Raw genomic sequence first — 11,167 nt, forward strand, 5'->3', positions numbered from 1 at the left:
TGTTTCACATTTTTGCAAGATAAAATGTAAACGTATATTTGTATTAATTTGAAATTCAAAATTAAATATATAAAAATAAGATACTACTCAGCAATAAATAGGCATGAACATGATATATACACAACATCACGACTGAGTCTTATGGATGTTATACTAAGCAGAAGAACACAAAGAATGCATTTGGGATAGATCCTTTGACATGAAATTCAAGAAATATATTTAGATAATAGAAATAATTATAGGTAAAATTAATCTATAGTGAAAAAAAAAATCCAAGCTGTGGTTTCTTCTGAGGGTGCGGGGCTGACTGGTGAAGGACACTGAGGTTATGAAAAGATGTAGGTCATCTGAGTGAATCCATTTGTTAAAATTGTATAGTTGTGATTGGTGCATTTTGATGGATGTACATTCATCCTCAAAAAATAAAATTAACAAAATTGAGTGTCTAGTGTTGTGTATATCTTGATACAATGTTTTAAAAATCCATTTTACTGGCCGGTGGCTCAAGCCTGTAACCCCAGCACTTTGGGAGGCCGAGGCGGGCGGATCACGAGGTCAGGAGATCAAGAGCATCCTGGCCAACATGGTGAAACCCTGTCTCTACTAATAATACAAAAAATTAGCTGGGTGTGGTGATGTACACCTGTAATCCCAGCTATTCAGGGGACTGAGGCAGGAGAATCACTTGAACATGGGAAGTGGAGATTGCAGTGAGCCAAGATCGTGCCACTGCACTCCAGCCTGGTGACAGAGTGAGACTCCGTCAAAACAAAACAAAAAATCCATTTTACCTGAAATTAAACTACCAGTTCTTCACCAAATATGGTCATCCCGTAATTCCCATCTCTGCCATCCTATTGTTGATTACCAGTTACCCAAGACTCCATATGAGGATGGTCGGGCAGCTATGGCCACACACAGGAACAGGGTTTGAGGAGAGGAATATGTTAAATCTGTCAAACATGAGCAGTTGGCAGGGGTTTTGTTTGTGGAGAATGAGTTGTGAGTGGTGAATGGCCAGCCCCACCAAGGGGACACAGGAGAGGAATTGTGAGTCACTTACTGTGCTAACTGATCAGCGTATGTCAGGAATCGGTTTACAGAGAAGGGAAGCAGAATAGATTAATAGGAAAGGGATACCATTCAGCCTTTTAATTATGGAAAAGTTGGAAAGGGCAGAGAAACAAAGCAGATGGGCATATATGTGCAGGAGAAAAAGAGGCAGCCTCAGAGCTGCAGTTCTCTGTTGGCCTCCAAAGTGCAATAGCCTTTTTATTGAGTCCTCTTTTTATATTTTGTAGGAACTGGGATGCAAATGTGGAATTTCAGGAGATAGCATCTATGCTGGTGGTGGGGAGAGGGGAAGGGTAGATACCTTTCCTCCTAAGCTGATGACTAGAATTCCTAACAAAGGATAAGAACTTCCACCCAAGTTTGTCATAAGGTTTCAAATATAAAATACTTGGGAGGTGTTATGAGGATTAAATGGATCCATAAATTAAGAACATTACCTGGCATTAAATAGCAATCAATAAATATTGCTTAGACCAACAGTCATAGCAGTAGTAATATGAAGCAAAATTAAATTTAGACTGTTTTTGCTTTTTGCAAACACTTCTTAGTTAACTTCATTTATTAAGAACTCTAACCTTTCTCAGCTGGAAGAAAAGACAAAGAGAAAATAGAATACTTTTACAATTTGATCCAGATTGACAGAATAGTTAGAAATTGCTAGTTTCCTTTTTGGGGTTAGAGATGGATGGCATGGACAGTCTGGACACTCAAGCAGTCTTTGCCACTGGGGAGGCTGGGGCAGACAGTGAAATCGTATCCAGACAAGAAGGGTATGAGGGAGGCCATGGGGGCAGAGTACCTTTGAACCAGAGCCATCCATATAACCTGCACTGTGGGCTATTTTCTCCATTTCTCACTGTCCCATAAGCCTCATTCATTAATGGATTAAATAGCTGATCCTGAATGTTGGAGGACAATGTTTGAATCTAGGCAGGTACTTTCTTTCTTTTTTTTTTTTTGAGACAGAATTACACTCTGTCACCCAGGCTGAAGTGCAATGGTGCAATCTCAGCTCACTGAAACCTTTTGTTTCCTGGGTTCAAGCAATTCTCCTGCCTCAGCCTCCCAAGCAGTTGGGATTACAGGTTCATGCCGCCATGCCCAGCTAATTTTTTGTATTTTTAGTAGAGATGGGGTTTTGCCATGCTGGCCGGGCTCATCTCCAATTCCTGGCCTCAAGTGATCCACTCACCTTGGCCTCCCAAAGTGCTGGGATTACAGGTATAAACCACTGCACCCAGCCTATGTAGGTACTTTTTAAAATGTTTTTATTACTATAAAACATATACAACATAACTTTTCCTATTTTAACCATTTTTAACTGTGCGATTCAGTGGCATTAAATACATCCAAAATGTTATGCAGTGACTATCACTATTTCCAAAACTTTCTCATCATCCCAATATGTGGGTTCTTTTTACTTCCTCTGATTTACAGAATGATAATTTCATGACTGAATGTTAGAGCTACAAGGAAATTGAAGATTATCTCCAATCACTGCATTCATACAAATAAGGAAATTGACATTCTTAAAGGTTTTACTCAAGGCCACAAATCTAGATGATGGCAAGGGCTGGAACTCAAATGCAGGTTTCTTGATTCTTAACCACAAGGGAGCAGTTTGAATAGTGAATTAATGTCTAACAACCTGGAGAGGTTAATAAATTCCCTCATCTAAACAAGGACGGCTAATTTTAACTTATCATCACCATAGATGGTATCAATTTTTTAAAGAAAAAGAAAACATTTACATCTGAATATGAATAATATTAAACATTGTGTGGGAGAGAAAACATGTTTAGAAGGTGCAATCATTAATTTTATGTGTCAACTTGACTGGGCCACAAGACACCCAGATATTTAGTCAAATATTATTCTGGATGTTTCTATCAGGGTGCTTTGAATGAGATTAATATTTAAATGAGGAGGCTGAGTGAAACAGACAACCCTCCATAAAGTGAGTAGGCCTCAGCCGATTCGTTGAAAGACCGAATAGAACAAAAGGCCTGGTCCTCTCTTGAGTAACAGAAAATTCTTCCTGCCTGACAGCCTTCAGAATGTGATACTGGCTTCCTGCCTTCTGACTCAAACTGAAATATAGACTCTTTCTGGGTGTTGAGCTTTCTGGCGTCTGGATTGGAACTATACCATTATCTATCTTAGTTCTCAGGTCTTTGAACTTAGACTGAAACTAGACCATTGGCTCTTCTGGGTCTCCAGCTTGTCAAATCACCCTGTAGATTTTGGGACTTGTCAGCCTCCATGATCATGTGAGCCGATTCCTTATAATACATAAAGATACTCTATTGGTTCTGTTTCTCTGTACAATCCTGACTAATACAGGATTGAGTCAATGTTAAGGCCCCTGGACCCCCAGCAATCTAGATGTGTGAGAATCACTGAAGAGTATGAATCCCCAGGAACTATCAAAGTGCCTGGACTGGAATAGACAATGGAATAGGCATTTGGTGTTTATTTGGAAAACAAAATGACTATATCATGGATAAACTCTATCATTTTCGCCACAGGCTAGAACTCTGGAGCTATTCAAGAAAAGCCTACAGTAAAAATGTTTGTCTTCAGTGGGAAGTTAAATAATTGATCAGTCAAGTTACTTACTTATTTATTCATTCATTTGTTGACCCACTGATGTATTAATCATATACTGTATGCTGTACTAAGCACAGTGCTAGATATTGAATATGTAAAGAACAAGGATACACAGCCCTTGCCCTCCAGGAACTTGCAAATTCACATAAAGAATTATAACATAGTGCCATATATGTTACCAGAAAAATGGTGCCCCATGCAGGTGTGATGGAAGTGTACAAGTAGGGGTATATTTGAGGGGCTCACAAAAAGGCGGGAGGGCCAGAAAAAATGAGTAATGGTCTACCAGTGACAGATTGCAAATAGAAGATGAAAAAGAGGAGATGGTTGGGTAGACAGTGATTATTGCTCTAAAATTCTACATTCCACTTGTCTGTATCAGGAATGCTGCTCATAAATGGTGGTAAGAACAGCTGTTCAATTAAGCTCTTACTATAATGCCCTGAAACTACAGATACCACTGATATCTTAGGTTTTCGTCCTCTTTTTATTGACTAAAAGTAATACCTATAGAAGTACATCAAGATTTATTTACAAGGATATTTACTATCTGATATGGTTTGGATGTGTGCCCCTTGCCTCCACATCTCATGTCAAGTCATAATCTCCAGTGTTGGAGGAGGGACCTGGTGGGAAGTGATAGGATCATGAGGAAGATTTCCTCTTGCTGTTCTCGTGATAGTGAGTGAGTTCTCACAAGATCTGGTTGTTTGAAAGTGTGTAGTACCTCCCCCTTTCTTGCTTCCTCCTGCTCCAGCCACGTAAGACGTACCTGCTTCCCCTTTGCCTTTGCCATGATTGTAAGTTTCTTGAGGCCTCCCCAGCTATTTTTCCTGCAGATCCTGCAGAACTGTGAGCCAATTAAACCTCTTTTCCTTATAAATTACCCAGTCTTGGGTATTGCTTTATAGCAGTCTGAAAATGGACTAATACACTATCAAATTATCTCAATGTTTTCAATAGTAAAAATTCGGAAATGAGAAAATCATGGAGAATTGATTAAACAAATTATTATGCAATTGAATACCTTGCAACCACTTAAATTGTTTTTAAAGAATATATAACTACATGGGGAAATGTACAAAATGTAAATTTTGAAAGGATAAAAAATTGTATGTTTAAAACGAGATTTAAAAATATATAGACAGACCAATTTGCATAGGTAAAAAAAGTAAAATGCAAATGGTAACAGTGGCTTTTTGAATGTTATGAATGTTACAGATATTTAAAATTTCCTCTATACGTCTTTGTTTTCCAAACTTGTAACAATGATTATGATTTCTTTAGTAAACAAAAAAAAAGTTATTTTACGATGTTATTTTGGACACATTGTGGTTAGCCAGACAGACAATTTTACTGTAAAGTTCCCCAAACTCCTACCCTAAATCCACAAGTTCACAGAGGTAACTCCAGGATCCATGAGTGTAAAAAATGACGCTACACCCTTGGCTATAGCCAGTTGGTCCATAGGTGGGCATCTGACCAAAGCTAAGCCAATCAGATTACATATTCTGAAAATTTGGAGATTAAAATAATTACCAAACCAAGTGTTCCTTTGAATGGAAGAGATACAAACTTGAGAAGCGGAGGGTGACCATTTTTTCTGCTTTATGGACTAATTAGCAGAGAAAACTAGTTTTCAGGAAAAAAAAAAGAATGTTACCAATATATAGAGAGAAACACAGAGGAGAGATAGCAGCAAGGAGCTGCCAGATTTTCATGACAGATGTGACCCCACTTTTTATCCTTCCTGAGGCTTTACATTCCGTGAGATATTCACATGCCTTATAAGATTTTTCCTTTTCTCACTTAATCTGAATCATTTTAGCTTTTTTTTCCTTGAAATCAAGAAGTCTATTAATGCAGTATCTTTGGGAGCATAAGGAGAGAAGCCACACTCACTAAAGGAGCTTCAAATAATACTAACCCATGAGGACAATGACTGCCTTTCTCAACTCAGGTTTCCGTCACCTAGCCCAATTTCAAGCATAGAGCTGATGCCGTTACAAGCCTGCTGACTGATGGCCTGGAAGAATGAATGATGTATTGCTGTGCCTTTACCCCCTTGCCCTGCATTCCTATTTAATAATTAGTAAGAGTACATCAGGGTTAATGAAAAGGACATATCTGAGCCCCTCTCTGTTCCCTCTTATAGGAAAAGCACTCAATGTAGGTGGCCTGGGAAATGTTATCTTTGATTTAACTCCACTGTAATATGGTTGATGCTCAAATTCACTTGTAATTAAAGGTTAGGTGTAGCTGAAAACCTCTCCTTAATTGCTTAGGAGCAAAAAGTCTTCATTTGGAAAACATGGAAAGTTTCTCATTAAAGAAAAATAATGCAAAGTGATATAGAAAGGTAATCAAACGATACTTTCTATAATTTATTATTCCTTTGCTCATCCCTTCAAGAGCAGCCATAATGTGCACCTTGCTGCCAGACCAATCTCTATGTTAAACATTATGGTGAGTTAGAAAGATAATGTGCAGAGGACATCAATTGAATCTTTTCTCCCAAGGCAATGGGAAAAAATATGAATGCTACATAAATAGGGTGACTTGTAAGCATTTTGAGTGTTTTTAAAATGATGAAACCTAATCAAATTTCTCAAGTTTCCAACAACTCCAAAATCTTGCTTTGGAAATGGGAACATATGTTTTAAAGTTGAGAAACCACTTGCATTAACAGCATGACTGAATGTTGTAACAGTGTGAAGTCTTTAAGAAGTTGTCTGACCTACTAAATTTAATTAAGAGTTTTAAAAGGCTCTGGACATTGCATAATGGACTACCTTCAAACTGCAATGTCAGGCTGTTAATTGATGGGTTCTGTGGCTAATTTAAAACTCTTCTATCACACCTATGGCTTATACAATCATATAACTCTGAAGGGAGAAGTTGATAGGACCAACAGCAAGAAAACAGAAAGAGTGTGAATCACAGCTATCCAAATATTTTAAGTGCACAGTTTTAACTCTTTGGTAAATAGATGTGTAATTTTCATTCACAGTCTTTATAGGCTGAAAGTTGACATTTGTGTTAAATTTCTCTTTAGAATCATGAAGATATTCGTTAAGCCTTCGCCACATATCCAGTGCAGTACTGAGTACTGGAAATATAACAAAGAACAAAAGGGGCAAGCTCTGCTCTCACATGGCCTTCCTGATAAACGTCCTTCAGGTTAGGATCAGAAGGATGAATATGATCATACCAAAAAGGAAAGGAAAGCTGTTCCAAGCCAGGGGAGAGCATATCAGAAGACCTGAATGAAACAGAGTTTCCTGAGTTACAGTTTTAAACTGTTTTAAACTGTAACTCAAGTTTAAGGGACCTGGTGAAGTACTGCTCCACCCAAAGTTAACTAATTCCCAGAGTCTGCCAACAACCTACCTGTGAGCATGCCTTTGATATGCAACCCAACCAATCCTGAGTTCACCTAGCCCTCTAACCTAAATTACATCAGTGCCGGGTATAGGACAACTAAGGACCTCTCCCTATAGCCCAGAGCCTACCACAATATTCAAACTGGCCAATCCTAAATTTACGTACCCTTCCTTGCCTTTTTCCCTGCAAAAACCACAATAAAGGCTGGTGCCATGTTTTCCCCTGCCTCCTGCCTCCTGACCACCCTGGCACTTTCCCATGTGGCCTAGCATAGCATGGCATGCTCCCTCCTCTTGGGAACTATGAATAACAAACTATCTTTTCAACAGCAGTCATCTCCTGATCTGTTGGCCTTGCCATATCTGAATGAAAACAAAATCCTGGATACATTTTAAAGCAGTACCTAACTCGTATGTTCTCATAGAATAATCATAATTGAAAAAATGTTATCAGGATAAACACTAACAAGAGAAATATTAGTAAATACACTACTAAAATGATTTTAAATACAAAACTGCAAAAAGGTACTTATAGAAATGCCATGCATAAGAAAGAGTGGCACTCATTCATTCAATATGTATTTATTGAGCATGCTATGTGCCAGGGACTGAACTAGGTACTTGGATGCAATAGTGAACAAAACAAAGCTTATATTATGGAGCTTATATTCTAGTGGGGAAGAAAGCAGATAGGTGGAACAAAAACCCATAAAGTATACAAATATAAAACCGCAGTGAATTCTAATCCTAGCTACTCAGGAGGCTGAAGCAGGAGAATCGATAGAACCCGGGAGGTGGAAGTTGTGGTGATCTGAGATCTTGCCACTGCACTCCAGCCTGGGCAACAGAGTGAGACTCCATCTCAAAAAATAAATAAATAAATAAAAATAAAAAGATAATAATTTTTAAAAGGCCCTAAGATGTGATTGTGTGTGATTGAGCTAGAAAACTGTGGCTCAAACAAGGTGAAGGAGGTGGAGAGGGCTGACCAGATTAGCAAAGTGACAAGGTTAGAGAGGTAAGACTGGTTTTGAGGGAAGGAAAGTTTGTGCTGGGCCTTTTGTTTCATTTTAAGCATGTTGGTTTTCACTGTGAGTGAGATGGAGACTCATTGGAGGGTTTTGAGCAGAGAAATGACCTAATCTTAGTGAGGTTTTTGAAGGACAATTTTGGATCCTATGTTGAGAGTGTAAAATAGAGTACAAGGGTGGAAGAAAGCCCTTTGAGACAACTACTGAACTAATCCAGGCAAGAGGTGATGAGCTCTCAAACTGGAATGGTAGCAGTGAAGAGGGCAAGAAGTGAGCAGAATTTAGATAATTTTGAAGGTTGAGTCAACAGAATTTTGTGGCACATTGGATGCAAAATGTGAAAGAGTCAAGAATAATGCCAAGGTTCTGGCTGAACAACTAACTGGAAGGAGGAAGTTGCCATCAACAAAGATGAAAATGACCATGATGAAGAGACAATTAAATATAGAAATCTGCAGAGGAGAGAAAGGTCCATGTTGGTAATATAAATTTAGGAGTTGTCATCATATAGATATTTAAAGTCATGAGCTGGGTTGAGAATGACTGCAAATGGAGAGGATTGCTGGTACCTCTGCAGAACACTTTCCTCTAGCCTGCAAGGTCAACTCCTCTTATCTCTTTCATGTCATTGCTCAAATGTCACCTCGGTGCAACCTGTACCCTCCACCTGACCACATAATTCTCTTTTTAAAGCCAATATCCTGCTCTTTTTAAAGCCAATCAGTTATCATCTTCTAACATACTCTATAACTTATTTATGTTTATTATTTGTTTTCCACTTGCCCATGCAGCATGAGGGCAGAGATTTGTATTTTTATTTTTGTTCACTGCTGTATTCCAGGTACCTAGAACAGTACCAGCTTATAGTAAATATTTACTGTCGAATTGCCCCATTACCATAGGGTGCATTTTCTATGGGCCTTTTAGCAGCCCATCAACTCAGCGTTGACCCCGGTTCTTCCTCTAGTAAACTAGGAAAGAAATGGTAACAGCTACAGTTAATTGAGTGCTCACTGTGCCAGACACTGTTCTAAGGGCATCACATGGAAGAATATCATTTAATTCTCGCAATAACCCTCTGAGATGAGTGCCATCATTTGCCTCATTATAGGGGAGGAAGCTGAGACACAGAAAGGTTAAGGTTTATGTCCAACGTCACACAGCCTCGGAGAGGCAAAGTCCATATATCAACCCAGAGAGACTGGAACTAGTCTGTAATGTTCCCCATTACTCTCGACACCCCTTGGAAGCAGGGGCATTCAGGGAATAAAGTCTTGATATGACTCTAGATGCTGGAAATCATGACCAGTATTTGCTGAAGGTGCAAATGGCCTTCTTTTGGCGTCATCCCCGATGACTTAAATGATTATTCAGAGTATTTCCCATTCATGAAATTTTAAAAGCTCAAGTTAGTAAAGATTTATTTCAATATTTTAACATTTCTTTAGTTTTTTCTCATTGGTAGAAAGAAAAAGACTATCTTACCCAGCATTCACCTGGAAAATATTCATATGCTTCTGTCAATAAATTACTTTCCAAATAAAATTCTTGCTTAGATCATTTTCATATTAATGGGAAAATACATTTTTAAGGAAATCCCAATCCTGATATTAATAATAATACTAAATGGAATATATATTATAGAGTAACTAATTGAATATATACGACTTGGAAGTATTTTTTTGGCTATGAGAAATAAGTGGTATAATGTGCTCCGCAGAACTTATTTCTAAAAAATGGAAATAGGTTAAATTGGTCTTTCCAGTGCTGTTTGGATATTTTTATTGCCACACTAGTGAGAGATTTTATATAGTTCTTTCCTTCTGTGTTCATCTTCCATGATGATTAAAAATTTAAATAAGTTTGCCAGAAGGTCTGTTTGGCAGCTGTCGTGCCTATTAAATAGAGTGCATCCTTAGAGCATTTCATTCACTGCTAAAAGGAAAGGATTTTAGAGAAAAATAACCTAAGTTCCTGGTGGGTGAGGAAGTTATACATGCTTCAAGTGATAGCTAAGATGCAATGGATTCGTTGTGAATGCATATCACTGTAATCGTCAAGAACCTCAGGTCTAATTATAACTTTGTGATTCAAACTTCTTTGGTTGGGGTGAATCTAACTGAGACAGCAGTTGATGTGTCTACCTTTCTTTGTGACCTCTGAAATTCTGAATTCAACAAGAGCAGGTTCAAAGTGAAAAACTCCATTACCTCAATACCTGGCCCATGTGAAATATCTGGATATCACAGAGCTAGTTATTGCTTGAGTCCTGTTCTTGTTGCCCAGGCTGGAGTGCAGTGGTGCTGTCTCGGCTCACTGCAACCTCTGCCTCCTAGATTCAAGCGATTCTCCTGCCTCAGCCTCCCAAGTAGTTGGAATTGGAATTACAGGTGCGCACCACCACAGCTACCTAATTGTGTGTGTGTGTGTGTGTGTGTGTGTGTGTGTTTTTCACCATGTTGGCCAGACTGGTCTTGAACTCCTGACCTCAGATGATCCACCTGCCTTTGCCTTCCAAGGTGCTGGGATTACAGGTGTGAGCCACCACGCCTAGCCTATTGTCATATTTATCAGAGGAATAAGAAGTGCTATTCCTTCTGCAGAAGGGCACTATAAGTGTACACAGGAATTGTCAAAATAGTGCTGCTATATCTGAGCTCCTCAGGTATAAGTAGTGTATAATTACTATTAAGAAAAATCATAACATTAGTATCATATTTATTGTTTTCAATAATCACTAATGTTGAAGATATTTATATAAGGAAAGTATTTAAACTGGGGCTGAATTAGCTAGGTAAGAATTACCTAGAGAGCTTTTTTAAAATGCAGAGTACTGGGGAACATTCTCAAATATTCTCATTCAATTGGCTACAGTGGGGCCTAGGGATCTAGATTTCTAAAAGTACACCAAGCTGATTTTGTGTAATCATGTATAAGAGCCAAGGTTTGAAGACTTTCATATAGTCCTATCATAGATTCTTAGTCCCTAGCCACGGCTAAGATGGTAAGCAATTTGAGATAGATTGTCTTACATACATTTTATCCCCCTTAATGCCCAGCACATAAAGA

The sequence above is a fragment of the Aotus nancymaae genome, unplaced genomic scaffold (genome assembly GCF_030222135.1).
Source record: "Aotus nancymaae isolate 86718 unplaced genomic scaffold, 86718_ANA_hifiasm-v0.15.2.pri h1tg000007l, whole genome shotgun sequence".
In the NCBI taxonomy this organism is placed as follows: Eukaryota; Metazoa; Chordata; class Mammalia; order Primates; family Aotidae; genus Aotus; species Aotus nancymaae.